This window comes from Lepisosteus platostomus, chromosome 12 (assembly GCF_059453375.1).
Source record: "Lepisosteus platostomus isolate fLepPlt1 chromosome 12, fLepPlt1.hap1, whole genome shotgun sequence".
Lineage (NCBI taxonomy): Eukaryota > Metazoa > Chordata > Actinopteri > Semionotiformes > Lepisosteidae > Lepisosteus > Lepisosteus platostomus.
The window spans coordinates 37,282,308-37,300,007 of NC_142622.1; positions in this window are offsets into that span (position 1 = coordinate 37,282,308).

Here is a 17,700-nt window from a genome sequence, read left to right on the forward strand (position 1 = left end):
CTTTTTTTAATAACTGCTGATAATAAAACTTAAATGCACTACTGTAATTTATACTGTATATCTATATACTGTGCTGCCCACAGGGGCTAGTTTATGAGGCCTACAGTATAATATTTTATACTACCTGGTAGGAAATATGATATAGAGATTAGAAGGCTACTACAGAGATATTACTTGATACTGAGCACTTTTGACAAATTAGTTACATTTTCATTCTCAAATTAATACTCATGGTCTCAGCTTTTCATTTCCTTAGCACATTTATTATGATCATGCAGCAAAGGTAAAGAGACAACTTTAAATGTGATCCTGTAAAAAAGGACTATAAAGCTTAATGAATGGCAAAATACAGTAGAACACTGGTAATGTAGGTAACCGTGATATTTGGTGATTTATAAATAAAAGCATGTTGATATGGTTTTATTAATTTGACTTCATTTTTAACAGGAATCCTGCACAAAATGAAACAAGGATGGGGATTTGTATTTGATTTTGTTCATGACTACAGACATACCCTTTTCTACATTAAATTGTATTTTGTTTACACTGAATATTCCTTGATTTTGTTTATCATAATGTTCCCTAGTTTTCCCCCATTTTAGATATATACATTTTAGACATTTTCTTTATCTAAAAGTGTGTTACTACTTTTAAAAGTTGCTTGCAAGACAGGTCTTTGTTATTGTTGATTCATTTTAATTACTAGAAGAACATTGGGGCAGGTCAGTCTATGATAGCTTATTAGCCGTCCATTCCCTAGGTGATGGTTAGTTAATAAATTACATAATTATGTAATTAACATTGTTACATGGGTGAATTAAATGGGATGTTTGGGTATATAAACAACCTGGAGAGGTTGTTTTGGAGTGTTTTATGGTATTAGCTTAAAGAGCTCTGCAATAAAGCTTCTTGCTCTGTCCAGTATTTATATGTATTCAGATCTCTTGAACCATCATGTTTAAGGATGGAGTGTGTCACACCTACTGTATATACCAAATAAAGTAGACATAAGATACATGGTTCACAAGATAATGTTTGAATTAATGTAAACCATGCACTCAGTTGCATGCTCTAAATTTATTTATTTTTTAATTGTTTTAGCTTCTGACACAGCACAAGAATGCAAAATAAAGGATTGAGTTATTTTAGATTACAATACTGTATAAAACACAACATACTGATACTCCCTGCTTTCTTATGTGTATATACTATAGACTCACGGGTAATATCTTTTCTAATACTTGAATAGATTTATGTATGTGAAACATGTATGTCAGTAGCAATTTTAGAATTCAGTACTGATGGCACTTATCACTTACAATTTTAGAAATTAGAATCTTCTTCTAATAACAAAAATAGCAGACTTTCTTATCTGTCTGAAATGTTGCTGCATCCTGCAGAATGGCAAAGATGCTCATGATCCACATAATGGTCATAAACATTCCTGACATACAACACACATACAGGTAATTAGAGTAGATGCAGTCAATTATCATGCCTTTCTGCCCATGGATGGTAGGAAAACATGTTTTGCATAAAAATATGTATTCTCATACCTGGATCACAATATGTGCTTTTAATTGTACTGGTACCAATGCTGCTACTAGCATCGATACCTGTTATGTGTTATATGCAGTTATTTGAAGCAAGATAATGCCATAAAATTGTTTGTATACATTTATACTGTACAATTTTATGAGCTGCTATTGTACACTGTGCCTCATTCAAGGACAGGCTACAGCATACAGTATATCAAATGTCAGCTATTATTTTCCTAAAGAGTAAAAACAATTTCATATTCAGTAGTTCACTCAAACCTTAATTAAAGTGCAGAAGGGCCATGATTCACAAATATGAGGTGAAGGTAGGAATGCAAAAATGAAATTCACAAGCAAGTAACAAGCGTGATATTTATATGTACTGTAGGTAGGTGGAAGTGGGCGAGATTAAAGTTTGACCCCCCTACCAAATTTATTTTTAAACTCCATTTATTTGCTTTTTTCTCTCAATTTGTTATTTGAAGTAATTTTGTGCATTAATTATATACTCCATAAAGTAAATGTCTTTTTCACTGCCTTGTTCACTTATTGTTTCCTTTTATGAGAATATCATCTTCTGTGCGCTCAAAGTAGGTAACTAAAACAACACAGGTTAGGATCAATGTTATGTTTGTCATTTAATTTGTAGATTCTGATCAGAGTGTGAGGTGTTGAATCACATATCCACACAGACAGCCTTGAATAAGAAAGATAAGATATCATAGAATAGCCAAGGTCTGTGTTTTCTTGCCGGTGACCATAAGTGTTGTGAAAAGAGAAAAAATGTGGCAACACCATTATCTTGGGACTAATGCTCTTTCACTTGCTGGCAGTCATTCCTGTGGCTACTGAGGGTCAGATACTGTATGCAACAGAAGGAGCTGTTTCAGTATACTGTCCAAAGCCTCAGTAAACTGACACAACATACTAAAAAAAGAAAGTTGTTCACTAATCAGTCACAGCCTTTCAAAGTTGAAAAAATATGTCCAAATGTCACTTGTTTTGTGTTTTGATCAGAAATGCTGAGGTACAGAGAAATCCCATCTTTCCTTTACCACCAAGGACATGAATAATGGAGGGTCATTAAAGAAGCTGTCATTATCATCATTAGAAGACTAACACATACTGAACATGTACTTTATTTCTATTGCAGTGGTTAACACCATCTTTATATTATTGGTAATTTGTCCTGTTTATACTGATGTTATGTTTCACTTTTGTTTATAATAAAGATATTTCTGTTGAATACGGATAAATGAAAACAACCAACATGTTTAATTAATTTTCTAAAAAAATATACCTAAACAAATATTTAAGTATACCCCATCTAACAGCAAGTTTGTGTAATTAAATTAATTGCTGGTAGTTTTATTATGCAGGTTAATATTGTGCTGGTTGCAAAGCATAAAATACATTTACATTACAATTTAATTTTGAAATACGTAGCTTAAGTATTTTTGCATCATACCATAACACTATATCATACATATATAGTATTATTAATTTGATGTCATTACCTTTAATGAAAGCAGAATAACATTTAAATAATGTGTATAATTATTATGGGCAAAATCTTTATTTCTCTTCTTCCTCTTGCAACTTGGACTGAGCATTGTCCAGGGCAACATTGAGACCTGCTTGATGTTCACAAAATATTTGTAATGTATCCTTTGAAAGGTCAATAACACATGCGTTGTGTATACAATATTGTGCAAAACCCAATCACTGACCTTATCACACACCTCTGAGTCTGTGAGTTGGCAAGGGTGAAAGAGCCATGGGCGAAATTAGCAAAGGTGAGCAATAATGTTATTTACATCACAGACTACTTGCACATTAACTGAACACACACCTTTGTTATCAATTTGAAGGTGCAATAGATGTTCTGTTTTTCGGTGGTTGTTATACGTGTTTGCAATTGATTACATCAGGCACACTTGGAAACTGATAAAAGCAGTGTTTTGAGATGATGCACCATGAAAGAAGAATATATTATGAAAACACATTCCAAATCCATATGTTCTCTCTCATTTTTCAATATGGTTGCATTAACATGGTGTTCTGTATTGTGCACAGTTGAGTGGTTAATACTTGAAGTGGCACAGACAATTCTCTGAATAAGAAACAGTGGCGAAAGGAAGTGCAGCTGTCACCTTTACTGCAAAAGCCAATGTGTCATATATTCCTGTCTCCATAAATATCATCCTGTAGTAACTGACAGAAATTTAACATGCTTTCCTTGTTAAGTCAGAAGGGACATACAATATGTATTTAGTGTCTGTGACATCTTGAAAAAAATATTTTAAGAAATCTCCCTTCCATGCTAAAATGCTAATAAATATTCCATTCTCTATAAGAAAGAGTTCCCTATCTCACACTTATCAGTCAATACTTTTTTTTCGTATTATACAGTACACTTTGGTTGTTTGTTTTCTGTGTTCTTGTTTCTGAAAGCTTTGTTGCAATTGATGCAACCTATTTATATTCTGCATAATTGTTTACCCTGAAGACTAAACTGAGAAATAGCTCCCTTGATATGCCTCTTTCAGAATGCAAATGCATGACACTAATGCAGTTTGCACAACAATCAAAATTAATTCTCATGGAAATGTTAATGAAACCACACCTCAAAATGTGTTTACCATCGATTAGTGCCTTACCTTACCATATTTGGATATACAGTATGTATGATATAAAAACAGAATATATTTGACAAAACTGATGCAGTCATCAGTTTCGTCAAGCTTGACGTTTATTCTACCTCAATGAAGAAAAGCTTTTTTTTTTTCTTAAAAATAAAGAATACATTCAAAATCATTGTGATTTGGCTATTCATGCAAGACAACATTCTTAGTTTATGTTTTAGCATCTGCAGCAAATTCAGTCTGTCCTCAATTAAAAAAAAAACATTTAACAGTAAGTGATAACAAGGGTATATTCTACTGTGGTCATGTTTCAAACTTGTTCCAAAAACAGACATAGAAAACAAGCAAAAGGTAGTTTAGTGCTCTTTTACTTATAGTGCAATTAAAGAAAACTATAACAAGGAAACACTTTAAATGCTTCTTTGTCAGTAGCTGGGCAGCTACGTTCTAGTTAAATTAAAGACTCCAAAACAATGTTTGACTTTAAACACAAACAAACGTTTCCAGTTTCGACAAGTTCTCCTAATGCAGCCTATCAAGCTTCAAAAGAAAGCTTTGCATTATGTGCAGGTGATCTTATCTATCACTTTATCATATTATCAATTCACTATCTATATTTTTTTCACATGTAACAATTAACAATTAACAATTAACCTGTAAGCTACTCAAATAGAATGCTACTCTGGCTTTTTATGCTTACAGTAAAGAATAATTTAAAACTATATAAAATAAAAATGTAAAGCTATATACTGTAAAGGCTAATATAAAATACTTTTCAAGAAATGTTAGTTCCTATTTTATCTTGTTTTACATTATGAAAACAAATAAAAAAGTATAGTATTGAGTGTAAAAAAGATATACAATATTATTCCCCTGCATCATATTGCATGATTTGCTCTAACTTTAATATTTTATATTCCACAGCTTTGGGACTAAACTGAAAAAAGTGGAATGAAAATTCTCACGGTAAAACTTTCTCAATTCCAATTAAAAATCCATTTTATTATCAACATAAAATTACCAAAAGTTTTGAGCAAGATTTAATGAGCAATTTTAAACTGAATAATTAATTATAATTCAGTGGATACCATGCTTACTCTTATTCATTTAGTTCATTTGTACAGTGAGGTCTGACATTAAATTTAGCCACACCCAATTAACTTCACAGTTTGGAAAAAAAAGCTCTTTTAATGGTCTGTTGATCACACAAAAACCTTACAATCGCCAGGAACTGTCACCAGATATGCTGCAGATAAAAAAAGTAAGCCTCTACTGCATAATAAAATGCTCAATGATAATTCCAACAGAGGACTTGTTTTTCTCTGTAAGTCTTGATTTTCTCTTTACTGAAAAAATGTTTTCCTGCTATACTTTATATTAAAATCTAAATCATATTATTCTTTATATTTAACTTCTGATCCATCAACAGATAAGCTTGTCTGTGAAAGATTTTTGATGTACAGTTGGTTAAAAACTACACCCACATATTTAGACATACAGCATTTGACCTTCATCTAGTCACCGAGTCCTAATAGCAGATATAACTAACCTCATTTGACAAATAATGAACACAGATTCTACTTTGTCAATATTTATTTAAAGACAACAGCTAGTATTCAACTAACTAGTATTAACTTTGTGTGAAAAAGTTATTTGGGACTGTAAAAGATCACGAAAAGTCTGCATTTCCAACATAGTTCTTAAAATAACATTAAAATGTTCCACTGAGCTAAACATATCATAGTACTACAATACATATCTTTGGGTTCACTGTGCATGAAGGAGTGACAAATTAAAGTTAAAAAGTTCTTGTCTTCATGTCATCTGAAACTAGTTTGTGATTCCTCCAGGTATTCAAAACTGGTATTCAAAATTGCCAGGTATTCAAAACCTTTTGCTCTGACAAACCTAAATTAATTTAAGTGCATGAAATTAACTTAATGAGCCACACAATGTGAAGAGTTACAGTACATCTGTCTATGTGCAATAGTTGTGCTTATTATTTCAGAATAAATACATTTAGTTGTGTAAGGCCCCTCAGTCAGGTAGTGAATTTTAAGATTTGACCATGGAGACCTAGGTGTTTTCATTATTTCTCAGAGTTAAAGCTATATTAAAACACAGATCAGAAAAGGGTATAAACACATTTCAAAGACCCTTAGCAACATTTGAGTAAGATGAAGTCACTCATTAAGAAGTGAGAGGCGACTTTGAATGAGTTAAGAAGTTCAAAGCCTGAAATGGGCAAAAATGTCCTTTTGTTAACAATATCACAGTCACTGTATAAATAAGGATTGTATGGGATTGAAAAAAAAACATCTCTAAACCTGCATCCACAACAAAGCACCAGAGTGATACTGCAAACATGTGGCAAAAATGTTATGGTCAGATGAGTAACAGTTGGTAAATACAAAGGATTTCATCTGATGAAATCCAAATGTAGAGGAAAGTTTTAAAATTGGAGTGAAAATGTAACTTTCAGTAGGACAATGACCAAGAGCACGAAGCAGTTACATTGGTTACCAAAGAACAAGAAAGCAAATCTCCTTACATGGTCCAGACAAAATCCTGACTCTAGTCGTTTTGAGGATACTGCTGCCCATAAGTGATTTTAAAAAATGAGAATATTGAAAACCTCTGCCTGTAAGAGACCACCAAGCAATTTTAAATAGTTTGAACAAATCTCACAAGAATAAAGGGCCAAAAGTGCACCAGGTTGGTGTGCAAGGTTTGTACACACTTACCCGAAAGGACATGTGGCTGTAATTGCTGCGAATGGTGCTTCTACCAAATATTGAGTTCATGGGTCTGAATACTTATGCAATCAACATATTACAATTGTTTTCTCACGTTTTTGCTGTTTTTTACTTTTGACTTATATTATCCTGAGAAGTCTTCATATTGAACACTGAAACTTAGAATAAGATATTAAGTTTTAAAATATGTATATTCCCAATTCATCCGACATCCAATATGTAATATCCAACATTTTATAATTTCACAAAATGGGCCATCATAGGAAAGGTCTGAATAATTTTTCAAGGCCCTTTATCTGTATGCTGACTAAAAATGTTAATTCACAAGACAATTATAAATGTCGTTATATGTCATTTCTTTAAAAAAAACTTTAAAGGTTTCTGCTGTCCTCTGCACTCCCAGTCTGTGAAGAGATCTTTTGCCTTTTCAAAGACAATGTGTTGGGTATTTAAAACATTTTTTATATGCCTCCCATTAGGATTCTAACACGTAAATCTGGATTCAATTAGTATTACTCAGATGCGTTCCTTGTGCTGGTTTTCTAGTTTTGCAAATATGTTCAAAAACCAAAGTACTGATTAATGTTTTACAGTGTGGTAATATTTGCTTTGTTTATAGAATTATATAAATACTTTCCTCATGTCTTTAGTACATTTGAAGCATATATATTTTCTTATACATTATATATCTAAAAGTATAGATTACCATAGGAGCTATTGAAATACATTCATTTATGAAATAATAATTTAGTAGACTATAGGTCACCACTGCAGCACATATTTAGATGGATATATGAAACAGGAAATATTTTACTAAATCGCTCACCAATTGACAAAGGACTTTATAAAACAGCTTAATGGACCTCAAGGAATTTAGATCTCAGTTAGTATCCACATAAATCCCTATTGATGAATACATTTCAGTATACATATTAAGCTTTCACTAAAGAATTCTGGTTTTGAAACCCAAGCATGAACTTTTATGGTCATGAAGGTTATTGTAACACATTAGTTTCACCTTGATTGCAGGACATTGAACTTGGCACTTCTTGCAAAAAGGTCAAGTCTTGGGAAGTGTTCTAGTGAGAGGGCTACACTTTAAAATGTCAGCCTCTAATGATAGATTTGAGAAATGTCAGTCATAAGGTCAAGTGTTTATGGTTAGATAAAATTATGGAATAAAAACTAATGGCTGTAACTGCAAAATTCCTTTTAACTGTTTACTGTGTGACACTCTTTAGTCACATCTCTTTTCAATCACTATGGATAACGTAATTTATTTACTTATTTTAAATTCTATTTTGTTTAGGTCAGGGGTCGTAAACAGGAAACTCATGGGCAGCAATCAGCTTAGAACACATTTTCCGTGGCCTCAAAAACAGATCATGAAATCAAAGTTATTGCAAATTTTCAAAATACATGAGCAGATTTCTCTTTGATCATCGTAAGAAACTAGGGATGTGGAAAAAACTGCATTTGCTACTCCATGAAACGTTTATACTTTATTCCTACAATTTCGGTTTTCATTGAGAAATATAACAAAATCTTCTGTTGTTGATCTTTTATTTTCTTTAAAAAACACTTTTGAATTAGTTTTTTTATAGTATAGGGGATAGTTTACCTGTTTTATTTGTTTTTCACAAGCGAGTATGATCATAAGCTATGGACAAATGTGTTATGTATTTTCTCCTTTAGTTATATTTAAAAAAAACAGTGTGTGATTTGTTTGTGTTTTATGTATTCACATTCTTCCAAACCTACCTTACTTGTTAAAGGGCTGTTTAAAATTTGATTCACTACAAACTTTCCCTGATTGTAGACTGTCACTGGGCTGCCATAGTGATCATCAGTGCACTGTGTGAGGACAAGTACAAAATCCATTCTTGTGATTTTTCTTATGGATAAGTATGAATTACATGTAATTACTGGGATAAAGGTTTTAAACTAAACATGGAGACCGAATAAATTAAATGTCCAATTCCTGTAAGGTGTTATTAAAACAAGCTACAAATGAATTCAATGAAAACAGATGCTGCTGTATCAGGAGTCAAAACTTGAATGTTGAATAACATGATGTTTAATTATGAATTAATTTGTTTTAAACTTCTAAACAAAAGTTTTTTTTTCCAACCAAAATCAGACTTCTGCTTTTAGACTCATGTTAAACCAGTGAAGTAGATTCAAAGACTCTACTTGTCTAAGCAGATTTAAGTTTATTTAGTCAAGCTACAGTATGATTTTATTCTGCTGAAAATGTACAGTACAAAAGAATCAGACTACAAATAAATTGTTTTTTTTTTCTATTAACATTCCATGGAATAAGCCAATTAAATCAAGAAAGTATTACACTTTCTGTGTACCAGGTCTACTGTAAAATTAAATTGGTGTCTATAAAGTAAGTTCTTCAATGAGGTGATAAATTCAGCACTATCTTTGTAACAATAAATGTCCAGTGTTCGACAGTAGAGGTGCACAATTTTTAATTCCTTTTTTGACAAAGGAGAATAAAAGATTCTCCAGTACAGCTACACATATCTCAAACGGTGATAATTTATTTGTGCAAAGTTGGAAATACTGACAGAACAAGATGATAAATAGCATTATCCAGCATTTTTTAAATATGAAACAAAAAACTTTGGATTATTTATTAATTGGTAGAGATTGGCAAAAGTAATAGTGAAAGTGACTTGATAATCAATTAAAAATCACTTAATCTTAATTAAAAATGAATTAATTTCACTTAATTAAAAATGTAATATTTTTAATTGAAATGGATTTAGGCCACACTTCTTTAAATAAACCTCTTTGCATAAAACTTGAAAACACTTTGAAAAGCAAAGTCAGTTCTTAAAACTACAAGTAGGAGTTGCTTTATGCATTGGCTCCTATAGATACAGTCTTAAAAGGTGCTATATAAAAAAAGGATGATTTATTCTGAAATTTCCCCCTGCGTTGTGCTGTATGTCACAGTGAGAATGAAAGATAAAATAAAAATACAAACACTGACAGGGTACTTTTTATTTTGCTTTTAATGTTTTTAATGAACCAGCAAAATGTATCCAACTCAAGGGGATTTTAATTCTCCAATTATATACTGTGCAGTACGAAGTAAATATTATTTCATCTTTGACAGTATAGAGCATTTTGTTTATCTGAAATCCATATCATGCCTACAGCCTTGTTACTGTATATGGGCTATGCCTGTGCTGTAGGCACTAATTTTAAAATGTCCTTGGTATGAAAGGCAGTAGGAAAAAGTTCAAACTCAAGATCAAATCAGCATGTCTGTGACAGCCATGTAGCATTGTAAATACTAACAAAAATGATCAAGAAAAATAAGATTTAGTGCTATAGAAACTCTGACAAAGGACTGAATTTAATTAGACAATTGGTTACTTCTTGAAAAATATATATACAGTATACATCTACTCCATGAGGTGACGTTGCCTGTGTTGTAAATGCACACCGTGTCATAAATCAATGGAGCAATTATATGTTTTTTTCCAGCATGATTAATACTCCAGACAGCTTGAGAAACTAAAGTAAAGCTATAAAACGGGTATATTAGTTATTACCAGTCCCATACGCACCATATTGAACTTCTGAACTATTAAATAGAATAGTTAAGTGGTGACTGGAACACTATAAATATGTTAATTGAACTGGATAATAATAGAGACTCATACATTGCTACTGTTTTTTTTTTGACAGAATCCACAACATGCTACTAGAATCACAAACTATACATTTGCGTTTGTAAGAAGTGGACAGCAAATGAGAGCATATTGTGTTTTATATTGTATTTTGAAGAGGATGAAAAAGTTCTGTTAAATATTGTCGATTCTTCATTTGCTCGGTGTGTCCTTGTGACCATATAATTTAATTCATTGGTGTAAATGACAAAATTTATAAATACATACATTTATTTATCATTATTATTAGGTTTAATATTCTTGTAAGGAGAAAAGGGTGAGCAAGACGTTTATTTGACTGTTGTGTAAATATTATCATATACGTTTGGCACAGTAACACACTGGGTAACACTGTTGCTTGGGGGTCCTAGGTTTATATTTGTCTCACTATGGAGTTCCATGTTCTTCCCATGTTAGTGTGGGTTCTCTCTAGGTTCTCCAGAGTCTTTCTACAGTCCAAAGACATGATGTCCAGGTTACATGTTTTTTTTATAAATTGCCCTCTGTACTGTATTTGTTTATGAGTAAATGTTTGTGTGTCCTACAATGGACTGACATCCCATCCAGGGTGTTGTCCTGTCTTGTCACCTCTGTATGCTGAATTAGGCTCCATCTCACTGCAACTTGACATCATTTTGCATTCAATCATATAAAAAGCAAAATATATACAGTGGTGTGAAAAAGTGTTTGTTCCTGATTTCTTATTTTTTTGCATGTTTGTCACACTGAAATGTTTCAGATCATCAAACAAATTGAAATATTAGACAAAGATAGCACAAGTAAACAGAAAATGCAGTTTTTAGATGAAGATTATTATTATTAAGGGAAAAAAAAATCCAAACCTACATGGCCCTGTGTGAAAAAGTGATTGCCCCCTAAACCTAATAACTGGTTAGGCCACCCTTAGCAGCAACAACTGCAATCAAGCGTTTGCGATAACTGGCAATGAGTCTTTTACAGCGCTGTGGAGGAATTTTGGCCCACTCATCTTTGCAGAATTGTTGTAATTTAGCCACATTGGAGGGTTTTCGAGCCTTAACAGCTTTTTTAAGGTCATGCCACAACATCTCAATCGGATTCAGGTCAGGACTTTGACTAGGCCACTCCAAAGTCTTAATTTTGTTTTTCTTAAGCCATTCAGAGGTGGACTTGCTGGTGTGTTTTGGATCATTGTCCTGCTGCAGAACCCAAGTGCGCTTCAGCTTGAGGTCACGAACAGATGGCCGGACATTCTCCTTCAGGATTTTTTGGTAGACAGCAGAATTCATGGTTCCATTTACCACAGCAAGTCTTCCAGGTCCTGAAGCAGCAAAACAGCCCCAGACCATCACACTACCACCACCATATTTTACTGTTGGTATGATGTTCCTTTTCTGAAATGCTGTGTTACTTTTACGCCAGATTTAATGGGATACACACCTTCCAAAAATTTCAACTTTTGTCTTGTCAGTCCACAGAGTATTTTCCCAAAAGTCTTGGGGATCATCAAGATGTTTTCTGGCAAAACTGAGACGAGCCTTTATGTTCTTTTTGCTCAGCAGTGGTTTTCGTCTTGGAACTCTGCCATGCAGGCCATTTTTGCCCAGTATCTTTCTTATGGTGGAGTCATGAACACTGACCTTAACTGAGGCAAGTTAAGCCTGCAGTTTTTTGGATGTTGTTGTGGGTTTTTTTGTGACCTCTTGGATGAGTCGTCGCTGCGCTCTTGGGGTAATTTTGATCGTCCGGCCACTCCTGGGAAGGTTCACCACTGTTCCATGTTTTCACCATTTGTGGATAATGGCTCTCACTATGGTTTGCTGGAGTCCCAAAGCTTTAGAAATGGCTTTATAACCTTTTCCAGACTGATAAATCTCAATTACTCTGTTTCTCATTTGTTCCTGAATTTGTTTGGATCGCAGCATGATGTCTAGCTTTTGAGGATCTTTTGGTCTACTTCACTTTATCAGGCAGGTCCTATTTAAGTGATTTCTTGATTGAGAACAGGTGTGGCAGTAATCAGGCCTGGGTGTGGCTGAAGAAATTGACCTCAGCTTTCCAAAGATGCGATAAACCACATTTGATTTATGTTTTAACAGGGGGGACAATCACTTTTTCACACAGGGCCATGTAGGTTTGGATTTTTTTTCCCTTAATAAAAAAAACCTTCATTTAAAAACTGCATTTTGTGTTTACTTGTGTTATCTTTGTCTAATATTATAATTTGTTTGATGATCTGAAACATTTCAGTGTGACAAACATGCAAAAAAATAAGAAATCAAGAAGGGGGCAAACACTTTTTCACACCACTGTATTTTTCATATCTAGTACGCTTTTGTGCTGAGATGATACGACACAGTAGTCCAGTGTTTTTCAGATCACCTTTTTTTTTTAGAAAAAAAAAAGAATTTTCAGGCAATTGCAAGTTAAATTTAACTAGAAAGCAATGACATAATATTTAATGTGAATCCATCTCATTTACCACCCAGTGGGACAATTGAACTGTGTTTCACAATAGCAAACTATAAATCAGTGGCCCACAGGTCAGAGTGATTGCTCCACACCCCTCTACTGTACCAGTACCAGTTTAACATGTATTGACAATCCTTTTCCCCAATGACATCAATAACACAGATATCTTTAAAAACTGTTGCAGCTAAGTCTTAGTTATTATGAAATAGTAAGCATTGAGGAATGTATTGAATGTGGCAACACAGAACACAGGCAGCAGTATTATCCCAAAGAATGAGAGCTGTGAGGTCTTATTTTTTAAATCTAAGATTAGTTATTGATTTATAGTTTTGCCCCAGGGTAAGGCACTTTACTTCTCCTGTAAAACTGAAAACTAGATATAAAAGACATTTTAAGGACCCTGTATTTCAGCCAAGCAGTTGCTGTTTTCAAAATATAAATGCACCCATTTTATCAAAGAATGATTTTTCTTTGTCCACTCTTTCAGACACAAAGCTTGATAGTAACATTTGTTTATCCCATTTTTATCCATAAGGGCAGTAATATGAAGATAATTAAAATAAAATGCAACATAAAATTCAAAATTCTATTACCTCACCCTTTTCATATTCCTTATAAACTATTCACCTATTTTCTTTTATTCAACTATTGGCAACAACTGAATTGTTTTTCCCTCTCTTGTGTTTAACAAAGTCCATATTTGAAAATTAAAGTTTTAAAATTTCTAGTGGAAGATATGCTAATCACATTAAATGCTTTGGTATAAAATATGCTTTAGTTGTTATTGTTATCCCTTAGCCTAAACCTCTTTACAGCCAATTTGAAAGGCCCCTGAATTAGAAAAATAAAGTGCCCTACCTAAATCACAAATAATTTGGCATACAGTAATTACTCTAGTAATTAGAGTACAAGGAGATTATAAAAGTGGTTTGTGACAATTGGGCCTTACAGGAATTTGCCCCAGAACACATTGCTACTCCTACAATAATCCCACCAAACCCCTCACAACTGGTAACCATGAATATGTAAATATATTGTAAAGTGAAAACACAGCACTGATTTGTGTATACTTAAATGGTTAGTAAAGCATCTTATACAATACCTTAGCTCTGTCTATATCTATAGCTAGTGATATTTTCTTCATCTAATATTCTGAGCAGGGTTTGCCTTGCCTGATGAACTCTGAGCATAGGTGTCCATTGAGCTCTAGAGGTTTTCTTTACCTCTAGCTTTTGAAAATACAGCCTATTATAGTTTTCATAGTTGGCTTTTCCAACCTTTTAACAGAATTGAACCTTCCAGATCATTCAAACCTGGGTTCCTCAGGGGTTTTGCAGTATTTCACTGAAGACAGAACTCTAACTGCCCACCAGGGCACTCTCACCTCCTTCCCTCCAGAGAAAACTGGCTCCCTACAGAGAGAGTGTGCTGTTGGTAGCTATTCCTCTTCTTTGTCTAAAACTCAAGGAAGCAAATCACAGTCCCTTAAACACTCAAAGTCTTAAAATTCTAATCTTAAGTTTTTTCTCTAAGGCACTAAAAAACCTTCATTTAAGATTTGCTGGCAAAACTAAATATTTTAACCTCCCCCAAGAGAACCTATAAACTCAAAGTGAAATCTTAACTGAGTCTCCTGAAAGACTAAACCTACTTACAGTATGTTTGCATATAGAGATCCTCCATCTCAAACCATGGTTTATGTAAGGAAAATCATAAACAACTGCATTGCATTCAGCTATTTAAATGTACCTTCCATATGGATGCACACATTTAATGGTCCCTTGGTAGTGCTGGAATCTTAGATGCTAAAGAAACAGTCCTGCCACAACCTCTTGGTAGCACAAGCACTTATCAATACTTGGTTGCCTGACTATAATCAACAGTATTACCTGCTACAGCTGTTAATTAAATTTGTTTTTTTTTTTAGGAATGAAGTGTGCACATACTGTAGTTACTCTAATTACTTCTATTTTTCACACTATCTTGCATACATTACCATGTGTTCAACATGTCTCAAATTCACTTAGTTTTTTACACGAGTGTATGATTTTTGATTACAGCATTTTATTACAAACCGATTATTCTTATCTCACCTCAAACTAATCCATCTGTTCTTATTCCTGGTCCTATAGGACCCCTGTGTTCCTTGTTGTATTAATTTTTGCGCATTAATTAATTTCTGTTTTGAGTCGTTTTTATTTTTAATTTCTTAAAAAGTATCAACCCTGTCCAAATTCAATAGTTTCTGTACTGTATTCCTTTCATTCAATCACTAGTTTAAAAGTGACCAAATGGACTCGTGCAAAAGGAGAAAACATTGTTTGCAAGAGTGTCTGATATTGTAATTTCTACCTACAGTATGTCTGTACATTATAAGCTGGTTACCTAGTAAGAGCATTTTAGTCAGGTATTCTGAAGTGTCAATTCTAAATTAGTTAATTAAAGTTGAGTGTATGAAGTTCAGTATGCCAAGGTTGCTGGAAAAAAAAGTGCTCTAAATATGGCATTTCTTTTTTGCAGAAAAAAAATCTAAACAAGGATGCAAATAAGATAGAGCACCAATTAGCACCAGTGATTAAGAGCCCAGTTGGAATGACAAACAACAAGGTTTGTTTTGCAAACCAATAAAAAACACTGGTGCATGAGAATAGTTTACAATTGAAACCCTAAAATATAAACGGACTGGATACAAATAAAAAATAAAAAAATAGAGCTCAAAGAAATACTGGAAAAATGAATTCCACCAGATGAAAAATAACCAAAATTACTTCAAATATCAAAGAGATCAAAATAAAATTGTTTGCAGGATTTAATTGGAAGGGGTTAGTCTGACAGAAATTCAAGAAAACATCTTAGTAATTCACCTAATGGTTGAAAATAATAATTTTGATGACAGTCCTCAAGGTGTTTACATTTAGTTTTGATGTCAGCTGCTGACAAAAATATTTCATGCTACATTAAATAAGTTCTCATAAAAATACATTTCATCCACAGTTGTAAAATATATTCCTTCCAACTACGACATGTTCAATACACTTGTGCTGAAACATGGTATACATCAAAACAAATGCATTTTGTTTCCTGAGAATGAACCATGCAAAACAAGATCCTGTCATTTAATTATAAATACAATGCCTTGCAAAAGTATTTGGTCAGTTGCAGTTTTTACCTTGTGTTGCTTTAAAGCTTGCAGTCACTACAGTAGCATATCATATTTGTTATATACACAAGGTACTCCACATATTATATCCAAAGAAAAAAAAGAAAGATGAAAAATAACAGGAAAACAGAAAAATCATGATTGTATAAGAATTTAAACCCTTGGCTGTGGTAAACCTAAATTAATGTAGGAGCACAAATTACTAATTACCTTAATGAATGACCATATTTAGTTAAGTGATCTCTGCCTGTGTGCAATAATATAGTTCTCATGATTTCAGAATAAAAACACCTGTCTGTAAGTCTAGTTGTTTAGGTAGTGAAGTTTGAGAACATTCAGTTGCAAAGGGAAAAGAGCTTTCAAAAACAAATTAAGAATAAACTTTTATTAAGAAATAGAATAGGAGAAGGGAGTAAAAATATTTCAAAGAACCTTAGTAACTCTTTTAGCCATTTAAAATAAATTAATAAGTGAAAGGCATTCAGACATTGCCTAGATCATCCTCTCCTTACTGAGAAGCCAGGAGGAAACAGGCTGGGGATACCATTGTGAGGTCAAGGCACCTTTAAAAGAGTTAGAGTTTAGTGGCAGAGATTGAAGAAAATACCTATGGGGTCAACAATATCCCAGTCCCTCCACAAAGAGGGCTTATATGGAACTGAAAAAATACCAAATTTAGCATGCTGTTTGCAAACAAAAAAAACACCTAAATGATAACACACTGTAAACATGTAGTGAAAACCTTTGTGGTCAGACAGCACAAAATAGGAACATTTTGATCTAGATGCAATGTTTTGCATCAGATGCAAACCTCTTATTGTGTGTTGCTTAGCCAACACTATTCCTACAAATGATGCTTTTTAATGACTGGAACATAAATGGAGCAAAGTACCAACATATTTTAGATGAATCCCTCTTTCTGAGGAAAGGTGTGGATAACATTCACCTTTCTGTGAGAAAATGATCCAAAGAATAAGGCCAAAAGCTACATTTAAGTGGCTTAGGAATATGAAAAATTCTTGTGTAACCCAAAATACAAACAATCGAAATGAGCATCTGTGGAGAGAAACTACTATTCATTAGTGATTCCCCAGGAATCTGAGAGAGCTTGAGCAAATCTGCACCAAGGCTGTTTGTAAAATTGGTAGAGACTTACTCAAAAAGACGTAATGCTCTAATTGCTGTCAAAGGTGCTTCCACCAGATATTGAGTTCGAGCATGTGAATACTTACACCTGAAGAAGGTTCCGTGGCCGAAACATTGTGTTTTCTTTCTTCTTTTATTCAGCATGGAATAAACCTATTACTTGTTCCTTTGCAGCCTATGCATGCTGACGCAGCTACCCACCTGAGCTACTACATAATATAATAGTATCAACCTAATAAATATGACGTAATGTGCTTATGATATATACAGTATACCATTGTAAATGCACATGACATTTATTAATTTTTCAAG